This window comes from Carassius auratus, chromosome 28 (assembly GCF_003368295.1).
Source record: "Carassius auratus strain Wakin chromosome 28, ASM336829v1, whole genome shotgun sequence".
NCBI lineage: Eukaryota > Metazoa > Chordata > Actinopteri > Cypriniformes > Cyprinidae > Carassius > Carassius auratus.
In genome coordinates, this window is record NC_039270.1 from 3800082 (window position 1) to 3822344 (window position 22263).

Sequence of the window (22263 nt, forward strand, 5' to 3'; positions counted from 1 at the left end):
CGACATCTATATAGAATTCAAAAGGAAGTAGGAATACGTAACAATGACATGGGATTAAGAAGACGAGAAGAATCAGTAATAATAAGAATTAAAATAGGACATACTGCATTGAATGGAAATTTAAATAGAATTAAGAAACATCCGAATGGATTATGTATGCATTGTGGGATTTGTGAAACTGTAGAGCATGTACTGTTGCATTGTAGAGCATATAACAACGAAGGACAAATGCTAGAAGCTAAAGTAATAGATGAAGGTGGAAGCATGATGCTAGTAGATATATTAAGTATGCTAAAAAGGAATAAGAATATTAGAATTGCTTTGTTGAAATATCTTAAAGATACAGGAAATTATATAAGAATATAATGATGTTTGTTTATTTGTTTATTTATTTATGACTATAAGTATTATTTAGTATGCCATACATACATGATACATACTGATATACATACATCGATGCTCCACACTCCAGTTCAGTTGGTGGCGGTAACGCACTAATAAGCTAGTCTGCCAACCGCCAATAAACAGAAGGAAAGAAAGAAATCACTGTCGGGAGAAACCGTGAACAAACGCTGTCTGTGAAGTCATTGTCTGATAAGAGAGCGAGTCGTCAAAGCTTTCGGACGCTGCTGGGGTTGAGTTTTCTGAGGAGAGGTCAGTAATTCACTGTATTTCATATTTGAAACCCATGTTACACAGTTTGTTCTTACAACAATATGTAAGAAAGTAGGTACTCCGTAGTAGTGATGTCCGAACGAATTTTTCGATTTAACCGGTTCTTCTTATTGAACCGGTTGAACCAGTTCCCCAAATCGAACTGAATCGTTTGAAACGATTCGCGTCTCCAATAAGCATTAATCCACAAATGACTTAAGCGGTTAACTTTTTTAATGTGACTGACACTCCCTCTGAGTCCGAATAAAACAATATCCCGTAGTAATTCATTTACTAAAACAGTACACTGTCTAACTGCTGTGAAGACCTAATTGAAGATGAACACCGAGCAGAGCTAGATGACGAACGAACATGCCCACTGCTGGAGCGTTTCTCGAGTCAAGAACCGGTTGCATCGGGTTTCGGATCACCAGTACACTGAACCGAGAACCGTTTCTTTCGGACGCGTCCGATTTGAGAACCGATGAACTGAGGATACGGCTCATGATAATTTTTAAAGTATTTTGTTAATCATCGGAAAGTGTGATATATTATGAATTATCTGTACTGTGTTAACGATGACAGATTCACAAATTGAGTTTGTAGTTAACAGAATATGAACACGAGTAGAGCAGCTGATACTGGACTTCAGCACGTGCCGGTTAGCAGGGGTGGTAAAAGTACTCAAAAGTTATACTCAACTAAATGTAGATGTATCTAAATAAAAAATGACAAAAGTAGAAAGTCCTCCATTCAAACATAATTTGATTAAAAGTACAAAAGTATCCTATTTAAAACATACTTACCGGAATTAAAAAGTAAATATTCAAATTAACTGTAAATATCAATAATTAAGCAGATCAGTTCTTTTGGGAGTGATATGCAATGTTTTAATTGAAAAAATTATGAGATTAGCTGCAATTAAGAATTTGTTAGATTTACAATCAAAAGAGACAATGAAGCACCTTATCGCAGTATAGGGGTTGAACTTTTAATAGACATGTTCCATAACATAATAGCTGCATCAAACAGAAGATGTGCAAGATACAAGGTTAGGCTGTTTCAGAATATCAATGAGCAAGAACCACCTCTTTAAAGATATAGTTCACCCAAAAATGAAAATTCTGTCAGTAATTACTCGCCCTCATGTTGTTCCAACCCCGTAAGACCTTCGGTTGTCTTCGGAACAGAAATTAAGATATTTTTGATTAAATCTGAGAGCTGTCTCACTCCTCCATAGTCTTCTACGGTAATGAAATGCTGGCCCTGAAAAGTTATTAAAGGGGGGGGGGTGAAATGCTATTTCATGCATACTGAGTTTTTTACACTGTTAAAGAGTTGGATTCCCATGCTAAACATGGACAAAGTTTAAAAAATTAAGTTGTACGTCCGGTTTGTCACAAGTTTCGGAAAGTTTTTTTCCAGTATGGCTCTGTGTGACGTTAGATGGAGCGGAATTTCCTTATATGGGTCCTAAGGGCTCTTCTGCCGGAAGAGCACGCGCTCCCGTATAGCAGAGCACTGAGAGCACAGACATTCACTGATCAGAGCGAGAGCGTCGCGACTTGTCACAAAAGAAGTGTGTTTTTGGTTGCCAGGGCAAGACAACCCTGCACAGATTACCAAAAAAAAAAACAGCATTAAGGTACCAGAGGATGGAGTTTATTTTTACAGAGCATCAACGGAGTTGTGCAAGTGTTTTCGTTTGTTCCCTGCATTTCGAAGATGCTTGTTTTACAAACAAGGCCCAGTTTGACGACGGATTTGCACATCGTTTATTTCTTAAGGATAATGCAGTCCCAACGAAAAAGGGTCACGATCGTGTGTTGGAATTGCAGGCGGTGAGTAAAACTGCTTAAAATATCTCTGCCTCCTTGTTAGTGCGTCCGCCTCCCATGCCAGAGACCCGGGTTCGAGCCCGCTCGCTTACTTGCGCTCGTGATTCTTTAGCTCCGCCCACACGTCATGCCTCCAGCCGGTCGTGTTTTTCCGGGAAAAATCGGTACAGACTATCTTTCTCTAATGAATATAATAAAACTAAAGACTTTTTGGAGTTATGAAGGATGCAGCACTACTCTATAGGTACTCAAGATTAACAGGATATTGAGTGAAAGCGAGCATTTCACCCCCCCTTTAGAGAGATCATTAATATAGTCCAAGTGACTACAGTGGCTCAATCTTAAGTTTATCAAGCGACGAGAATACTTTTTGTGCGCAAAAAAACCCCCAAAATAACAACTTTATTCCACTATTAATTTCCTTCTCTCTGGTCCTCTGGAATTTTTCTGCAATATATATTGCGATATTTTTTCTTACAAACAAAAATGGGGTGAGCACACTTACATTCTCATTTTAAATGTTTTAAACATCGACACCATAGTGTCAATTGATTAATATGCGCGGGGGAGAGAGAGCAATACAGCGCTAGTGTTGTTTGAAGACGGCTCGCTCTCTCTCTCTCGCGCTAGTCTCTCTCGCGCACGCTCTCTCTCTGTCTCTCTCTCTCTGCCCTGTTAAACTTGCATGTGGTTTTCAGTCCTGTCAATGATAAACTTTCACTCTATGATGGTTAAGCTGTGCAATGAATCTGCGAATCACATTCGTCAAGGGCCGGAGAGCAGCTGGCCTGTACAGTTAATGAATAATGGATCAACTATGACAGCCTACATCGCACATCCTGCGATATGACTATCGTGGATTCGTACATCGCGATTTCGATGCTTAAACGACACATTGTGCAGCCCTAATCTTTACTGATGAGATTTTTTTTTTCAGCCCTACTGAAATTTCATTCACCCATGGCAGGCAAAGAAGACATTTCAGCCGATAAGAATCTCCCTTGAATTCAGTGAATTCAAACATATCCTTGAGATATGGCCATGGGTGATCCCTGTCGGGAATCTCGGGATCATTGCAGGCAGCAAGAGCTGCACTATAATCTGTTTTAGAGGTCATCTTCCACCTCGAACTAACTGCTGTGTGAGCGTATGTTGGTGAGAACTCGCACGTTCTTTTTTTTCCAAAAGAAAACCAGGTTTTTCATTGGTTTGTAAAATAAGTGTAATAAATACTTGTAGCGGGCATGGGGAAATGTATCGGAGTAAAAAGTAAACTTTGTCTTTAATATAGTAGTGGAGTAAGAGTGAAAGTAGATGCAAATAAAACATACTCAAGTAAAGTACAGATCTCCGAAACGGTTACTGTATTTGCATCCGTTGTTGCAAAACTTAATTGTAAACCTTTCATGATTATGAGGCTTTTAACTGACTAAAGTTATGATTACTGACTTGATATATTTGAATGTTTGATAGACGTGATGTCATTGCGTCGAGTGTAAAGAACCGGTGAACTGTTTTTTTTCAACCGGTTTATTGAATCGAACCTTCCAAAAGAGCCGGTTCGCAGGAAAAATACCAAACTTCCCATCACTAGTGCTCAGATCAGGATTTTTGAGGCTGATCATCGATCTCAAGAAGGAGTTTACCTACTATCTGAGATACCACCAATCATGGGCGCTGCCAGGAATTTTGGGCCCCATGACAAAAAAAAATCGAATTGGGCCCCCTCTGCGCAGCTGTTGTCACCAAATCTCTTGGACCTAACTGTCCCGTCAAAAGCTTTACATAACTCTAATCAAAGGCTTGCAATTGTCTTGCTGCTTGTAGTTCAATACTAGTACTAGCACAATATTTACTGCTGGTGATTTGTAAATACAAGTCTGCATACAGTATGCAGTTCACTATTTGATGCAAGATTAAAAGCCCCCATAAAAATGTTTTTAAAGCAACACTATGTAAAATTTTGAACCTTAAAATAATGTTTCCAAAATCATTTCTGTGGTTCATCACGTTGTAACAGGTTGAAAGGCATTTCTCTCTTTAAACCAAATCAATTAAGTTTATGAAAATCTTGAATAAATTATGACAATTTTCATTTTTATTTCATATATATATATATATATATATATATATATATATATATATATATATATATATATAATATTTTTTAAAAGCACAATAAGATAAATACAATACAGATACAAATTAAACTAATTTTTCAGATACTGTAGGTTTAACTTAACATGTATACATTTATTTAACGTCTTTTGTTGATTACAATTAATGACATAGGTATTTAATTTGGAATGCTGTCCTTTTAAGACGGAAGACATGCATTAAATACTGACACATTAAGTTTTCACACACCTGTTCACGTTCACTTATTCCATAACCTACTGTATTTACGTGAGATACTCTACACGATAAACATCTGGACTGCTGTGTGTGTATTTGAGTGCTGAGAACTGATCTATGTATTTGAACTGAGGAAGTGGAGCGAGAGAGAGAGCACTTCTATCAGCGTGATTTCGCTTATCCCGTCTTCACTAAATTTAAGTTAATCGACAATGATTTATTACTCTTTGGAAAAAACGGGACGTCTGGTCACCTCATCTCTGCCCCTTTGGGTGCTGAGGCCATTGTTTCAGATCGCTAGTTCGCATTTTGGTGGTTTATCCATCCACTGCAGCTGTTATACTGACTAGATATGCAAAGGGCCCTTATCCGATCGCAATCCAAAGACAGGGACGCACATTTTGAAAGACAATAGCCTATAGGATTCATTTTGAATGTCCGGTAGTCCTCAAATAACATTGTAGTCCAGTCTCATTTAGTTAACGAAAACGCGGCATAAATTTCATCGTAATTTCGTCATCAGATATTCTTTTTAGCTCATCAACTTCTTGTCTTAGTCGCACATAAAATGTTAACAAATATTTTTCGTCATTGACTTCATTAACGAAATTAACACTGATAGCGTGCCGTGCATTAATTGACTGTCTGCAACTAACTGTCGAGCTTAAACCGAGCGTGCTAGTGCATGCCAGGGCCAGTCGCGTTTCCACTGTCACTTCCGGAGCTTGATCGTGCATTGTCAGGGCTTCTTTGGGGCCAATGGGCCGGGTTTTTTGGCCCGACGAAAACCTTGCTGGGGCTAGAGGAGTGGTTATGAACAAAGGCAGAGTGTAACAACACAAACTTCATAATCATCGGGAAGAAGGAGGCGGGAACCGGCGGACAATCAAAATGAAAGCTTTAATAATAAAATAAATACAAAACAGCGCGACAGTCCCTCGCAGACGACTGTTGCACACAAACAAAATCAAAACACAAAATAAAACGCGAGACCGGTGAGTGGCGCAGGTGTCACTCATTTCTCAATCACTCCACCGGCCTCTCCCTGTTCCCAAGGCTCTCGGCCCCGCCCCACTCGCCACACAGAGTTTCTCCGCATCTGGAAAGTTTCAGCGCTTCAGATCATTACAGAAAGATAACAGCTTTAACACCAGTATTACAGACTTTTTAAAATAAGTTGACCTCAAAACTCACTTTCAGTTAGCAGCTAGTGTTTGAAATAACTTGATCCGATGTGGATTATGATTACCATACAAGGAAGAAATATTTAAAAGCGATGTAAAAGACTATGCACAATAAACATTAACATTACCATAGCAAACAAGGTTAATACAACCACATGGAGAAATCAGACGTCAGTCTTATTTCTTATCACAATTGTGTTTTCATTTAGTAACATATTTTATCTGTCATAAGTCTCATATCAAGAGTTTAGCTATGTGTAGAATATGTCATCAAAATAAAATGATTTTTGTTCGGGTGCTTTTATAAAAATAGAGAGTCAGCGCTGCGGATCATAACAAAAAGCAGCTCGAATGAATAAGCAGGCTATTTTTATAAGCGTTTAAAATAAATAAAATACAAATACATTTATTTCTGTGTGATTTAATTTTGAGTCCTGATGAATTAATTCATTATGATCAATGTATCAATTATTCTACCATAGTAAAACATTGATGCTTTTGAATTTGAATATTTAACAAAGCATACAAACACACGGCCACTTTTATCATGTTCGTTTTATGATCGCGCTAGTTCCTGTGACTTATTTCTTAGTTTTCTGATAACTTCTCTTTGTTGGTGAAATTATGGGGTTGCGTGACGTTGTTCCTGAGAGAAGTGTAAAGGGTGTGTTTTAGTGAAACACAGCGGAGCTTCAGGCTCTACTGTGGAAACCCTGTGCTATTCTGGCCTCGGTGCTACTTGCCCGGGGCTATGAGCCCCAGCCAGCCCATTTTAAGCCCTGGCTCTCACTGGCCCGACAGTGGAAATGCGGCTACTGATGAATGCGCTAAGGCAGGACCATTTCATGCAGATACAGGGGGTGGTTGGTAAATATGGATGTTTTATTTTTTGGTCAATGGTGATATTTAACTTTTATTGCCAAAATAAGTAAAATCAAAGACATCATTCATTTTATTATTATTTGAAATATACTCTGTGTTTTATAGTGTATAATGTAATACAAATTTTAAATTAGTTTTTACCTTTTTGTTGGGCCCCCTGTCAGTCAAGGGCCTTTGGATTTGTCCTAACTTTCCCCCCCTATACGGCGCCCATGCCAACAATACAGATATTAAAGACTTCTTTTTATCTGATAAAACTATTTATAGTGATACTCCTATGGAAGAAAATGAATGACAAATGTCTTTGGAATAAGAAAAAAGCATGAGGAATTGCACTAACTGAAAAAAATAAATAAATAATCCATTTAATTAATAGTGCTTGCTTTTTTAATGCCTTGTATTTTCAGGGTATTTTTAGGTCCTGAAATGTAACATAGTTATTTATTTAGGCTGTGAATTGTATAATTCAAAATATCTCACACACTATTTCAGAATTAAAAATTAAATAATTCATATTCACCTGAATTCACTTCCTAAATATTCAATCTGTTTAAAAATATGAAGGATGTATTCGACTGGAATATTTTGGTTCATTTCATTTTACTTAACAAAATATGCTTCCATAAATTCAGTGGTTCAAATACAGCAGAAAATTCAGCATTTCACATCCGGGAGCTGCATGAATAGCAGTAAAGCATCCCCCGAGATGGAGACAGAAACTAACAATTGGAATTTGCATTAAGTCAGGTCACCAGGGTAATTTACATCTCAAATGGAACAGAAGGTAGTTAACATGGAGGATCCTGAGAAGGGGCACTCCCATTACTGTAGGCAAAATATCTCTTAATTCTTATGCTACGTTCACACCAGATGCGACTTGCATGAATAAATCATGCTATTCATGCTTAGTTGGACGCTTGAACAATTTGAGTTTAGATACTTCATTCACGCGTGAAATTAACTTCACAACAGACGCGAATTCTTGTCATGGGGGGGCTTGTGCCAGTTGAGTTCATGCAGCATTTTCAACCACCATTTTTATTCGGATGATTTTCAGAATATTACTGTTACCGTGTCATGAAATGTAGTTTTAAAAGTAGAGGTCGACCATTAATTGGCACTGATAGTTGATTGCTGGAACAATCAGTTATCAGCAAAAATCCATGCCGATAGTTTTCCAGCATTTCGTCCCTTGCTGGAGCGTCTGATAGTTTTCTGGGTTGCGGCTGTTGCTGGAGCGGCTGAGAAGGCTCTGTTTTCATTATACAGTGCGAGATCGGCCTCTAGTGGTTGAAGTCACTGACAACACGTGCTGTGTGTTTAGACACGTGCACGCTGAACAGAGAGAGGGGTGTGTGATTCAGCGCTGCTCTTTTATTCTGATTAGATAATCACTTGAGTGTTCAATAACAGAAGTTCAAGTGTGAGAGATTACATCATACTGGGATAATTGTAGGGCTCTATGATTTCCGCGATGCGGAAAATGTGGACGGAATCCATTCATAAAAACGAAATTCACAGTTAATTCAGTTGACTCTCGCGGTGATTTCAGCGTCTGCCGACTGACTTAATGAGGATGAAAACACATGAACAACATCTCCAGAACTGCTCTGAGAGTTAATTCATGAGCATCTGACCGTTTGATTTGAGCAAATGCATCATTTCACATGCACAGAATTGTAAAGGTAATCATTTATTTTAAAACCCATCAAAATAAAAGTCCGGTTTTGAAGTATATTGTTCAGTAGGATGTAGTGCTGCAACGACGCGTCGAAGTCATCGATTACATAGACTACAAAAATACGTCAATGTGTGTGAAATGCATTGAAGCGTCACGCTGTTTGTTTACATCTCGCGTAATGGCATACTGGGAATGGAGAAAGTTGCATTATATCACAAAAACAGAGGCCACTGTTATCAAAAGTATGGGAATACTTTAAACAGAGGACAAATAAAATGGCCCTTTGTTCCCTTTGAAAAACCGATATGGTGTACCACGGCAGCACAACTGCGATGCGCGAGCACCTCAGAGGAAAACATCTTGGCGCTCTCCGGTGTTACGGTTTAAAGGGACACTAAGTAGGAATTACTCCCATCTAGTGGTGAAATTGTATTTTGCATTCAAACTAATTTTGCTCTCCAGCGCCTCGCTTTTTCAAATTCACGTTGCATCTACGGTAGGCGATATGTACCAAAAAGCTTTGACGGGATGTCTTCTAATAGCACTTCGTCGAGTTTTCCTTCAGGTGAACAGGTGTGTTATTTCAAACAAACTGCACCATGACCATAAACAAACGAATGTTACAGTATGAATTACTGACTGTGGAAAACATGAAATATTGTAATTAGAGACATATTGTAATGTCTTCTTTATTCGTTATATTTTCTGAATAATGTGCATTGTTAGATATAAAAAAAAATATTGTAATATAGATTGTAACACTGACTTACCTGTCGAGAAGAAAACTGGCCACTTCAGCGTCTCTTTTGAAATCTTTATCCAGCATTAGCTCTTTCCACCTAGAAAAAGCTTCCCCGACATTAACTCTTGTTTTCTGTAATCTACGGTCACGTTTCCTTTTACGTTCTATTTTTGACTGTTTTGGCGATGATGTTTTCTTCTCCTGTGGCGCGGCATATGTGTGGTCCATAATAAGAATGCAATCCAGACTTTTAAACTTGCCGGTGCAGTTTCAAGCGCCTCTCACTGCTCTGCACCTGCGTTTCTGGCTCTGACCGAAAACACGTTGTGGAAACGCGTTGGCTTAGTACTTTTTGTCCCTCTCTGCTATTATAGTTTTGCAAGATGGTGGAAGTACATGGAAGCCTCCGTCGACCTACCCGTCCCATGTATATAAAGATAATAAATTCTTCATTTACGAGGATTAGTTTAAACATTGGCATAGGTATTTGTACACCATTGAGGGCATATTTATGAATAAAAATATTGATTTTAGATAATAAAATACCTAAAAAGTTACTTATTGTCCCTTTAACTGGTTACCGTGTGATCTGGTGACTTCCTGGTTCAGGTCTGATATGCTTGAGCTTGCGGCATTCTGAAAAGTTGAGATGTTTTTAACTCGATGCGGTGCGGACACGCCTGGAAAAAACAAGCGTGTCGCGACCGCGTAGCTTCCATTATGAGCGCGCTTATTGTGTGCCTACATTGGAAATAACTAACTTGAGCGCGCAAAAGACGTGATATGTGAACGGCCCCTTAAAACACAACAGTCACAAACAGTCACAAACCACCGAGCTACCCCGATTCAGCTCCAGATCTCTGGAAACCATGCTAAACCATAGCAGAACCCTGACTACATTTTATGGTTTGTGATGCTAAAGAACATTTCATGACGTCTCAGACAACTGTAAATTTATGGCTACTGTCGTTTAATTATAAACGCTATCATAAGCTCATATTTACCATAGTAAAATAATTTTATTTGCCTCTTATTTATTTTATACTGTAAAAACTTCAACCCCATAGGTTGAAAATGAATAAAGGTTGAAATATTATATTAAATAATTGTTAGATTAGTCGACTAATCGAAAAAATTATTGTTAGATTAGTCGACTAATCGAAAAATAATCGTTAGATTAGTCGACAGAAAAAATAATTGTTAGTTGCAGCTCTAGTAGGATGTACATTGGAAAAATCACACAACATTTCTTCCATGTATTAACTTTAATAGTAAATCCCCCTTGTTTCACCAAAAACGTTTGCTTAATTTTAAGTTTCATTTCTTGATTTGATAACAATAAAAATTTAAATGCACAGAATTTTTTAAGGGTAAAAATCATTAGGCTTCTTTAAGAAAAAATAAATTAAGTTGTTTTATGCATTCAAATAATTAGACATGCTAAAACAGAATTTGATAAACAATTAAACATTTCTTTTCAATCTTAACAATTGCTTTTACTATTCAAACTTGACATTTTGGTCTAATATATGTACAAGAAGATTGACCGAGCTGTAATACTCCCCTGTCCTTGTATGTCATGCTCCAAGATTCCCCAACGATGCCCTCAATTAATCAATACAGTGATATATAGGCTACAGTGAATTGATGAATACTTAATACTTGCTTTTCAGAACAATGTTGTAAAAAACAACGCGTTTCAGAAGATGGTGCATAGAGGAGAAATAATAATATACTGTATGTGGAAAATGTTTTTTTTTAACCTTAAACTAAATAAACACCATTTCATTACACCAACTACACAAAATAATGTCCTTTTTGGCAATATCATATGACTCCTTTAAATACATTAAGGTCTGAGTGATTTCATGTTTTTGTATACTGTGTGAATCATTGTTTCAATGTTTGCAGTGATAATATTGCTGATTGTCTCGTTATCTGTGAGGGGAATGAACACGAACCGATATCAAGTTTGCTGCTGCTTTTTTTTTTTTTTTTTCTCTCTTTTGAAGGTTTATCTTTATCAGATAAAATCTGTTTTAGTTACTTTTTTAGTTACTGTTAGAACAGACACTGCCTGATAGTTCATATAATTAGTCCGTATGCCACGTGGGTTATTTTAAATCTCTTCAGATGAAGAGATTTACAAAATATTACATTCCTTATTTGCTGTTTAAAGAATATTTTCTGATCACTTTCAATTACTGCATATATAAAACTATAACATGTTAATAATTTACTTTAATTGCTCTGAATTTAGCTGTTAGAAAAAACTATATTTAGATGTGCTCTAGTGTAGTTATTTACCTGTAATTGTTAACGAAGATGGATGTAATCAAATTTCTGTTTATGCTTTTTTCATGTTTTATTTACATTTGGAAGAATTTACATTTTTTTTTTTTGTATTTCTAGATGGATATGTTTTTATATGTAAATAAAGCAGAATGAAAAATAAAGTTGGTTAGTGATGTTAACAATAGAAAGATAGACAAAACAGAAATGCACAGAATGTGTAAATGAGCACATGTGAGTGCAGTGTTACAGAATGAACATTTTAAATTGATCTGCTCTGTGTTGACTGTGTTGACACTGGTACTTTTAATATAGTAAAATTCTGATGAAGAGAACGCTTTGTATTTGTAAGGCTCTAGTCTAGGGATGTATCGTTATGAACATTTTTTATCACAATTATAGTGAGCAAAATTATCACTGTTTTCAGTATTATCACGGTATTGTTAATGTGCTGGAGATTAGGGATGCGCAATCATGATTTTTCATGGCCGATTCTGATACCGATTTTCAGTTATTTTTTTCTTTAAGCAACGAACAAGAAAGAAGGAAAGTATGCATAAACAAGATGTTTATTTGGTATTTAATAGGCCAAACTGGCTTTTGGCTATTGAAAACAATAACCATAACCATCTGTAATTAACGGCAGAAACTGCACAGTAAGTAGCCTACATTCAATACAAACATAGATGTACAGACATCAGCATTTAGCTTTTGTTTTGGAATTGGGTTGAAACTACATAGAACTGGCCTTAAATGAAAACATAAACTGTAACCATGTGAAATTAAAGGCAACAATTACATAGTTCTACAGTCCAAACCAAATCACAATCAACACACATTCAATAAGAGCATTCAGCATTTGTTTTAATTTTTAAATTTGGTTTTAAATAAAAAAAGATATTTACCATTGAGTCTAAATGAAAGTATGCTATATGAATATGAGTATAATATATGAATATTTTATTCCAAAATGTTAATAAATCAAATAATGTTGGTGCGAATAAAAGTATGAGTATAATATATGAATATATTATTCCAAAATGTTAATAAATCAAATAATGTTGGTGCGAATAAAACAAAGATGCAAAGTGTTTTATTCATCTATCCATCCATCCATTATCTGGGAGCCGGTTCGCGGGGGCAACAGTCTAAGCAAAGATGCCCAGACTTCCCTCTCCCTATACACTTCCTCCAGCTCTTCAAGGGGGATACCGAGGCGTTCCCAGGCCAGCCGAGAGACATAGTCCCGCCAGTGTGTCCTCGGTGTTCCCCGGGGCCTCCTCCCGGTGGGACATGCCCAACACACCTTCCCAGGAAGCCCTCCAGGAGGTATCCGGAACAGATGCCCGAGCCACCTCAGTTGGCTCCTCTCGATGTGGAGGAGAAGTGGCTCTACTCTTAGCTCCTCCTGAGTGGCAGAGCTCCTCACCATATCTCTAAGGAAGCGCCCAGCCACCCTGCGGAGAAAGCTCATTTTGGCCGCCTGTATCCGGGATCTTGTCCTTTCGGTCATGACCCACAGGTCATGACCATAGGTGAGAGTAGGAACGTAGATTGACCGGTAACTCGAGAGTTTCACCTTGCAGCTCAGCTCTTTCACCATGACAGACAGGTACATTGACCGCATCACTGCAGAAGCTGCACCTATCCACCTGTCAATCTCCCACTCCATCCTTCCCTCACTCGTGAACAAGACCCCAAGATACTTGAATTCCTCCACTTAAGGCAGGAGCACTCCACCAACCTGAAGGGGACATGCCACCCTTTTCCGGCTGAGAACCATGGCCTTGGACTTGGAGGTGCTGATTCTCATCCCAGCCATTTCACACTCGGATGAAAACCATCCCAGTGCATGCTTTAGGTCCTGGCCCAATGAAGCCAACATGACAACGTCATCTGCAAAAAGCGGAGATTATATCACGTGGTCCCCAAACCGGACATCCTCTGGCCCCTGGCTGTGCCTATAAGTCCTGTTCATAAAAATAATGAACAGGACCCGTGATAAAGGGCAGTCCTTCTGGAGTCCAACATGCACCGGGAACAAGTCTGACTTACAGCCAGCAATGCGAACCAAGCTCCTGCTCCAGTCATAAAGGGACCGGACAGCCCTTAACTGAGGGCCCTGTACCCCATACCCCAGGAGCACCCCCCACAGGAGGCCTCAAGGGACATGGTCGAATGCCTTCTCTAGACCCACAAAACACATGTGTACATGTTGGGAAAACTCCCATGAACCCTCCAGCACCCTGATGAGGGTATAAAATTGGTCCATGTGTTCCACGACCGGAATGAAAACCGCATTGTTACTCCTGAATCCAAGGTATGACTATCGGCTTGGGTGAAGTCCATCTCTGAGCCCTTAGCCTCGGCTTCCTCCACGGAAGTCATGTCGGTTGGATAAAGGAGATCCTCAAAGTAATCATTCCACCATCCAACGATATCCCCAGTTGAGGTCAACAGTTGCCCACCTCTACTGTAAACAGTGTTGGCAGGGCTCTGCTTCCCCTTCCTGAGGCGCCGTATGGTTTGCCAGAATCAGCTGCCTTAGGAGTCCTGCAAGCCAGCCAGGCCTGGTAGGTCTCCTTCTTCAGCTTGACAGCATTCCTTACTTCCGGTGTTCACCCAGTGGGTTCAAGGATTGCCGCCTCAACAGGCACCAGAGACCTTATGGCCACAGTGCCAAGTGGCCGCATTGACAATGGAGGAGGAGAACATGGTCCACTCGGACTCAATGTCTCCAGCCTCCTTCAGAATCTGGTCAGAGCTCTGCCGGAGGAGGGAACTGAAAATCTCTCTGACAGGGCTCAGCCAAATGAACGTTCCAAACAGACCCTCACAATACGTTTGGGTCCACCAGGTCTGTCCAGCTTCCTCCCCCACCATCGGATCCAACTCACCACCAGGTGGTGATCAGTTGACAGCTCCGCCCCTCTCTTTACCGGAGTGTCCAAGACAAAAGGTTTATCATTGACCTCCTGCCTAGGGTGTCCTGGTGCCACGTGCACTGATGACATGGTGTTCGTTATGGACAAACTGTGACTTGCACAGAAGTCCAATAACAGAACACCACTCGGGTTCAGATCAGGGGGGCCAATCCTCATGTATTCGACCGTGTAGAGTCCACGGATAGAGCACTCTCCAGCACCTCTCCCGAAGACCTCAGGAAGGTCGGTACTCTACACTGCCATTTGGCCCGTAAGCACAAATGACAATGAGAGACCTATCCCCTATTCGAAGGCACAGGGAAGCGACCCTTTCGTCCACTGGGGTAAACTCCCACACATGGCGTCTTAGCTGGGGAGCTATGAACAACCCCACACCAGCCCACCACCTCTCGCCGCGTGCAACTCCAGAGTTCCATATCCCTAAGGCCAGTTTCCATGTCCAGTGATCAGGTCGTTTGGGTCCCCTGCCTTCGACTCCTGCCCGATCCACATTGCACCAGCCCCTTATGATTCCTCCCGCAGATGCTGGGTCCACGGTAGGTCAGCCCCACCTTTTTCGGGCTTAGCCCAGCTGTGCCCCATGAGGGGAGGCCAAGCCACCAGGCGCTCGCATTCGAGCCCCCACCCTGGAGCCAGACCCTGGCTGCGCCTTGATGAGCGATGTCACGGTCCTTGTTTTTATATTATTCATAAAGGGCTATTGAACCACTATTAGTCTGACCCGTCACCTAAGACCTGTTTGCCTTGGGAGAACCTACCGGGGGCATATTACCCTGGACAACATGGCTCCTAGGATCCAATGAAAAATAAATAACTATTGGCTCAAGTAAAAAAATATAGATGTGAATCATTACTCATTATTTTAAATTGGATGAATGAAACATCTATTTAACTGTGAAAACATTTTCAGTGTGCTACAGCAGGTGATTTAATGAAATTAAGTCAATGTATTTTTAAGGTAAAATAAAAATAATCATCCTATACAGAACTGACATTTAATTCTGTCTTCTCAAACGTGTATGCAAGTTTCCTTAAAAAAAAAAAAAGGATTTTAGTTTTGTCCCTTCACTGTCTCCACTTGTGCAGGACGCGGACAGGTACAGTACTCTCGCGCAGGATCAGTGAGCGCAGGAAAGACTCTTATTTGTGCGCCAGTACACCCACAGCTTTTTGGTTCCTGCTTTCTGTGCCTCAGACATGTAGCTCTGAATGGCTGCCTGTGTCCTGCGCACAGATTTCAAAATACTTCCACACAACTGAAATGATAGCAAATGATTAAAATGTAGTCTGTGCACGCGGGCGCACTTCAGGAAAAATCGGTTGAAAAACTACCAAGAACTGGTTCTGATTTATGGCCGGTCAACCAGTGCGTCCCTACTGGAGATGATAAAAAAGTACCGACACACAAATCACTTCACCAAGTTTTATATTTAAAAATCAACAAACAGCAAATAAAATGACTTTGTTTGCATAATCACTAAAACAATAACATTACCAATGATGTCCAGATTTTAAATGACAACTTGACTGACAACAGTTTAATAGCATGTTTAGATGTAAACTCATCTAATGTAAATGTTCAAATAAAGCTTTGAAAAAGTTTAATAAAAAAGTAAACCTTCAGCCTTTAAATACAGAAAATGTCAAAATGATAATTGCTTAAAAAATGATTATATGCATTTTATCTACTCCATAAATAATTCTAGATATATTTTTTAAGCTTCTTTTTTCCTCAAGCAGTCAAAAAATGGCCAGACAGAAGCTGCACACAGACTGAATGTAAATAAAAGTCTTGGCAAATCCACTCTTACAGCAGGTGGCACTTACGGACAAGCTGAATTACAGCTGTTTCTGTAACCTCTGTGGACAAAACAGCATTGCCATTTAAGAACATTTCCTTTAGGTCAGCAGTTCTCAATTCCAGTCCTCGTGACCTTCAGCTCAGCACATTTTTAATGTCTCTCTTTGTTAACACACCTGATTCAGATAATCAGCTCGTTAGAAGTGAGCTCTGTGCATGAACTGTGTCTCCAATGACATGATCCCTACACAGTGTTCATTACTCCCTGAGCAGGGGAAATCTGAGGAAGTTTAACTAAAACTAAACTACTCTGTGTGCTGTGTGCACCGGAGACTGTTACTGAAAGCTAAGATTTTTGCTGGACAATACTTATCGCAAGTTGTTCAAATTGCAGTAATCTAATATGGTTTTAATGATAATTAAAAGATGAAATGTTAATGCTAACCATGTTGTTTGTGTCAAATCTGCTTCTTCCACACACACAGACTCTTATTCAATGAAGCTCTTTACACAAATCCTGTAGAATGAAATGCACAGAAGATTCTGAAGAGCAAACAGGTCTTTGTTTTTTCTTCATTATTAATAATGCAGATGGTTATAAATTTTCGAGCAGATTTAGATTTGTTGTAATAGGGTACTTTTTCAATAGCATTATGTTGGATAATTGCCTAGTTGATTAAAAATATTTAATAGTTCTTCCTATAGAAACATGTTATTTGTGCCTATAATGTTTAAAAAAAAAACATCAACCCTACAAAGATTGATAAATTACAAAAATGTGCTATAGCAGTTGTCGTCTTAATCAGTTACAGAGTTTACAAACCTTTTTTATTTCAGAGTTGATTGAAGAAAATGAAGAAATTAGTGAAGTTGAAGAGAAAAATCATGTTAAAACTGGAGAAAAACAACGGAGTTGCAAACAGGAAGATTTAAATGAAATGGCCAATAAATCTTTCAACTGCACTCAGTGTGGAAAGGGTTTCTCATTCAAACATCAACTTTTGCTTCACATGAGAGTTCATAATCGCGAGAAACCATACACATGTGATCAATGTGGGAAGAGCTTCACTCAATCATCAAGCCTTAAGGAGCACATGAACATCCACACTGGAGAGAAACCATACAAGTGTTCATACTGTGACAAGAGATTCCGTCGGCTAAGAGAACTGAAAAGACATGAGAAGATCCACACTGGAGTGAAACCGTACACATGTGATCAGTGCGGGAAGAGTTTCACACTTAAAAGGCACCTTACAGAGCACACTAGAGTTCATTCTGGAGAGAAACCTTTCACTTGTGATCAGTGTGGAAAGAGTTTCTCACGATCATCAAACCTTAATGAACACATGAACATCCACACTAGAGAGAAACTGCATGCATGCGTTCAATGCAGCAAAACATTTTTGAGAGCTTCAGGTCTGAAGAATCACCTGAGAGTTCATTCAAAGGAGAAACCACATTCATGTCATTTGTGTGGAAAGAGTTTTTCAGTTCTAAAATATTTGAAAGTACATCAGAAAACACACACTGGTGTGAAAGAGTACATGTGCTTTGAGCGTGACAAGACTTTAACTTCAGAAAACTGTTTAAAACACACGAGAGGATCCATACTGTAAAGAAACTATATCACTGAACTGAATGTGGGAAGTGTTTCAAACATTCATCTTCTCTACACAGTCATACAAAAACCAATCAGTATTATCTTCAGATCCAGTACTTTCAGCTCCTCACCACGTGACACAACGATGCATCAAGCAATAAAATATCTGATGAATCTGTCATTACAAGTGACTTGACAAAGAAACATTATTTAATGTTTTCGCAGTGAATAAAGTTAATCTTCATCTTCAAAACCAGCAGATTTAACTGTGATTCAGATCAACTCAAAGATAGAGTTCCTCCCTAAAGAACAATGTCAGAAAGGTTTATTCTTGTGTATCATTTTGCTTCAAGATATGATATATTTGTGTTTTAGTCTTACAGTATTGTTCAAAATAATAGCAGTACAATGTGACTAACCAGAATAATCAAGGTTTTTCGTATATTTTTTTATTGCTACGTGGCAAACAAGTTACCAGTAGGTTCAGTAGATTCTCAGAAAACAAATGAGACCCAGCATTCATGATATGCACGCTCTTAAGGCTGTGCAATTGGGCAATTAGTTGAATTAGTTGAAAGGGGTGTGTTCAAAAAAATAGCAGTGTGGCATTCAATCACTGAGGTCATCAATTTTGTGAAGAAACAGGTGTGAATCAGGTGGCCCCTATTTAAGGATGAAGCCAACACTTGTTGAACATGCATTTGAAAGCTGAGGAAAATGGGTCGTTCAAGACATTGTTCAGAAGAACAGCGTACTTTGATTAAAAAGTTGATTAGAGAGGGGAAAACCTATAAAGAGGTGCAAAAAATGAGAGGCTGTTCAGCTAAAATGATCTCCAATGCCTTAAAATGGAGAGCAAAACCAGAGAGACGTGGAAGAAAACGGAAGACAACCATCAAAATGGATAGAAGAATAACCAGAATGGCAAAGGCTCAGCCAATGATCACCTCCAGGATGATCAAAGACAGTCTGGAGTTACCTGTAAGTACTGTGACAGTTAGAAGACGTCTGTGTGAAGCTAATCTATTTTCAAGAATCCCCCGCAAAGTCCCTCTGTTAAAAAAAAGGCATGTGCAGAAGAGGTTACAATTTGCCAAAGAACACATCAACTGGCCTAAAGAGAAATGGAGGAACATTTTGTGGACTGATGAGAGTAAAATTGTTCTTTTTGGGTCCAAGGGCCACAGGCAGTTTATGAGACGACCCCCAAACTCTGAATTCAAGCCACAGTACACAGTGAAGACAGTGAAGCATGGAGGTGCAAGCATCATGATATGGGCATGTTTCTCCTACTATGGTGTTGGGCCTATTTATCGCATACCAGGGATCATGGATCAGTTTGCATATGTTAAAATACTTGAAGAGGTCATGTTGCCCTATGCTGAAGAGGACATGCCCTTGAAATGGTTGTTTCAACAAGACAATGACCCAAAACACACTAGTAAACGGGCAAAGTCTTGGTTCCAAACCAACAAAATTAATGTTATGGAGTGGCCAGCCCAATCTCCAGACCTTAATCCAATTGAGAACTTGTGGGGTGATATCAAAAATGCTGTTTCTGAAGCAAAACCAAGAAATGTGAATGAATTGTGGAATGTTGTTAAAGAATCATGGAGTGGAATAACAGCTGAGAGGTGCCACAAGTTGGTTGACTCCATGCCACACAGATGTCAAGCAGTTTTAAAAAACTGTGGTCATACAACTAAATATTAGTTTAGTGATTCACAGGATTGCTAAATCCCAGAAAAAAAAAATGTTTGTACAAAATAGTTTTGAGTTTGTACAGTTAAAGGTAGACACTGCTATTTTTTTGAACACACCCCTTTCAACTAATTGCCCAATTGCACAGCCTTAAGAGCGTGCATATCATGAATGCTGGGTCTTGTTTGTTTTCTGACAATCTACTGAACCTACTGGTAACTTGTTTGCCACGTAGCAATAAAAAATATACTAAAAACCTTGATTATTCTGGTTAGTCACATTGTACTGCTATTATTTTGAACAATACTGTATATTATATTCACTTGTCTTATAATGCATGTATCACTTGTACGGTGAGATTTAGATCAACTTAAAATCCCTATTCAGATAGCAAATGTTTGCCCTGAGACCTTGAGATTGAAATAACTTGATAATAGATGATGGATTCGTGAAGCAGTGGAAGTTCATTCATCATTTCTGTGATGTGAAGCTGAAGTATAATGTGAAGATTATTTTATACTGTATGTTTGAACTGAACTTACAGACATGATAACTGCAGTCTTACTGACTTCAGTTACTGTTGGATCTTTATTCTGTGGTCAATGAACGTTATTACATTTACATTTAGTACATTTATTCATTTAGCAGACGCTTTTATCCAAAGCGACTTACAAATGAAGACAGTGGAAGCAATCAAAAACAACAAAAAAGAGCAATGATATGTAAGTGCTATAACGAGTCTCAGTTAGGTTAACACAGTACACGTAGCATGGGATTTTAAATAAGATAATAAATAAAAAGAATAGAGCAAGCTAGTTAGAGGTCTTTATACACACACACACACACACACACACATATAAAATTGCATAATAAATGAAAAGAAAATAGAATACAAAAAGATTAGAAAGGTAGTTAGATTTTTTTTTAAAGAATAGAATTAGAATAGTGAGTGTTAAAGTTAGATTGTCAAATAAAGATGGAAGAGATGTGTTTTAAGCCGATTCTTGAAGATGGCTAAGGAATCAGCTGCTTGTATTGAGTTGGGGAGGTCATTCCACCAGGAGGGAACATTTAATTCTGACATTTACAAAGGAACTAGGTAATTTGTGCAGGTACTCTGTGTTTTTCCACCACAGGAACTAAATAAAGTTCTGGGTAAAAAAAAGTCCCTGCTGGCGAGGTGGTACTTTTTCAAAGTTCTGGAACTTTCGGGGGAGGGACTTGGGCGCGAAACATGCTGATTGGTTGAGTTCACGCAGCATTGGTTGAGTTCAACCACCATTTATTCTGATAATTTTCAAAATATTACTGTTATTGTGTCATGAAATGTAATTTTAAAAGTATTTCAGACGAGAATGTAATTGTTTAAAACTCAAATCTATGGTTTATTTATAAAGACAGCGCCTATTTAAAAATGTGTTTCGCCGATTTCGGAGACGGTCAGGAGGAGCTCAGTGATCATGTATCCGCAGAGAGCAGCCTCAACTCGGCTAGACCTTCTGATATGTGCCGCTGGCTCTGATGTCTCTTTAGTGGTTAAACATTACATATAATTCGTTTTGGGTAAATCTAACGGGTAATCTTTGGTCTGTTTTCAATTTATCTATATGTTAAAATGAAAATATAAAGAAGCAATTGATATAACATTTCATTGTAATGGCTGTATATGAAGAGTTCAGATGCAAAAACCTCTAAATCCATCAGACTTATTTTCTTTAAATGAGCATTTTTTTATCAGGCTCCTGTGTTCACGTTCATTAGTTTTGTTTTAAAGGTACTGATAAGGTTATTAGTCAGTGAATAAAATAACTTTTTTTTTCAAAACTGTCACTTCAGTCAATTCAGTGAGTTTTTTTTTTAACAAATTAGATTTTCTTTTGCATTAAAACCAGCTAAATCCACTTGTGCTTTTTTCACAAAAACCTCTTAATCCACCTCTTTGGGATAGGACATAGCAAATATTTGAAAAATCACTCAAAATGTTACTAGAAACACTGAAAAAGATTAGAGCATAATCGTTTCAAAACGAAACAGTAGACAAACCTCTTTACAGGGTAAATATATATATATATATGTATATATGTATATATGTATGTGTAAAAGAAAGATTCACAAAGTATAACCACATTGGCAAAAATAGCAGTACATTTATTTTAACAATTCAAAAAACAAATGTTGCACAAACATTAAATAAAAAATACATAAATCTATCCAAGTAAGTGCATTAAGTCAGTAACATTACATTGACATCAATAAAATCTTAACGATAACGTCATTTCTGATATTTGGGATTTATAAGTTGAACTATGTAAACATCGCAAACATTGTTGTAAACAATGCATATTCGATTCAGTATAATCAAGTATGTATGTAAGAACAGTGCAAAACATTCTGAATTTTTTTGAAGTGTAAAATAACAGTCTATATAAAAACATAAATACTTCCAATGCCCACCAATATCATAATGTGCTATGTGCATCTAGTATAAAAAAACTTAACCGAGGTTTATTGTATAATCAAGTAGAACAGAGCTACATTCTTAAACGTCAATATCTGTGCATTTTGTATAAGAAGCTTATAAGACTTAA

General features: G+C 38.3%; 1 pseudogene; it reads left to right on the forward strand.

The window, feature by feature from the left end:
* Positions 1-517: 517 nt before the first annotated feature.
* Positions 518-18062, forward strand: LOC113047501 (gastrula zinc finger protein XlCGF7.1-like; annotated as a pseudogene).
* Positions 18063-22263: the final 4201 nt, after the last annotated feature.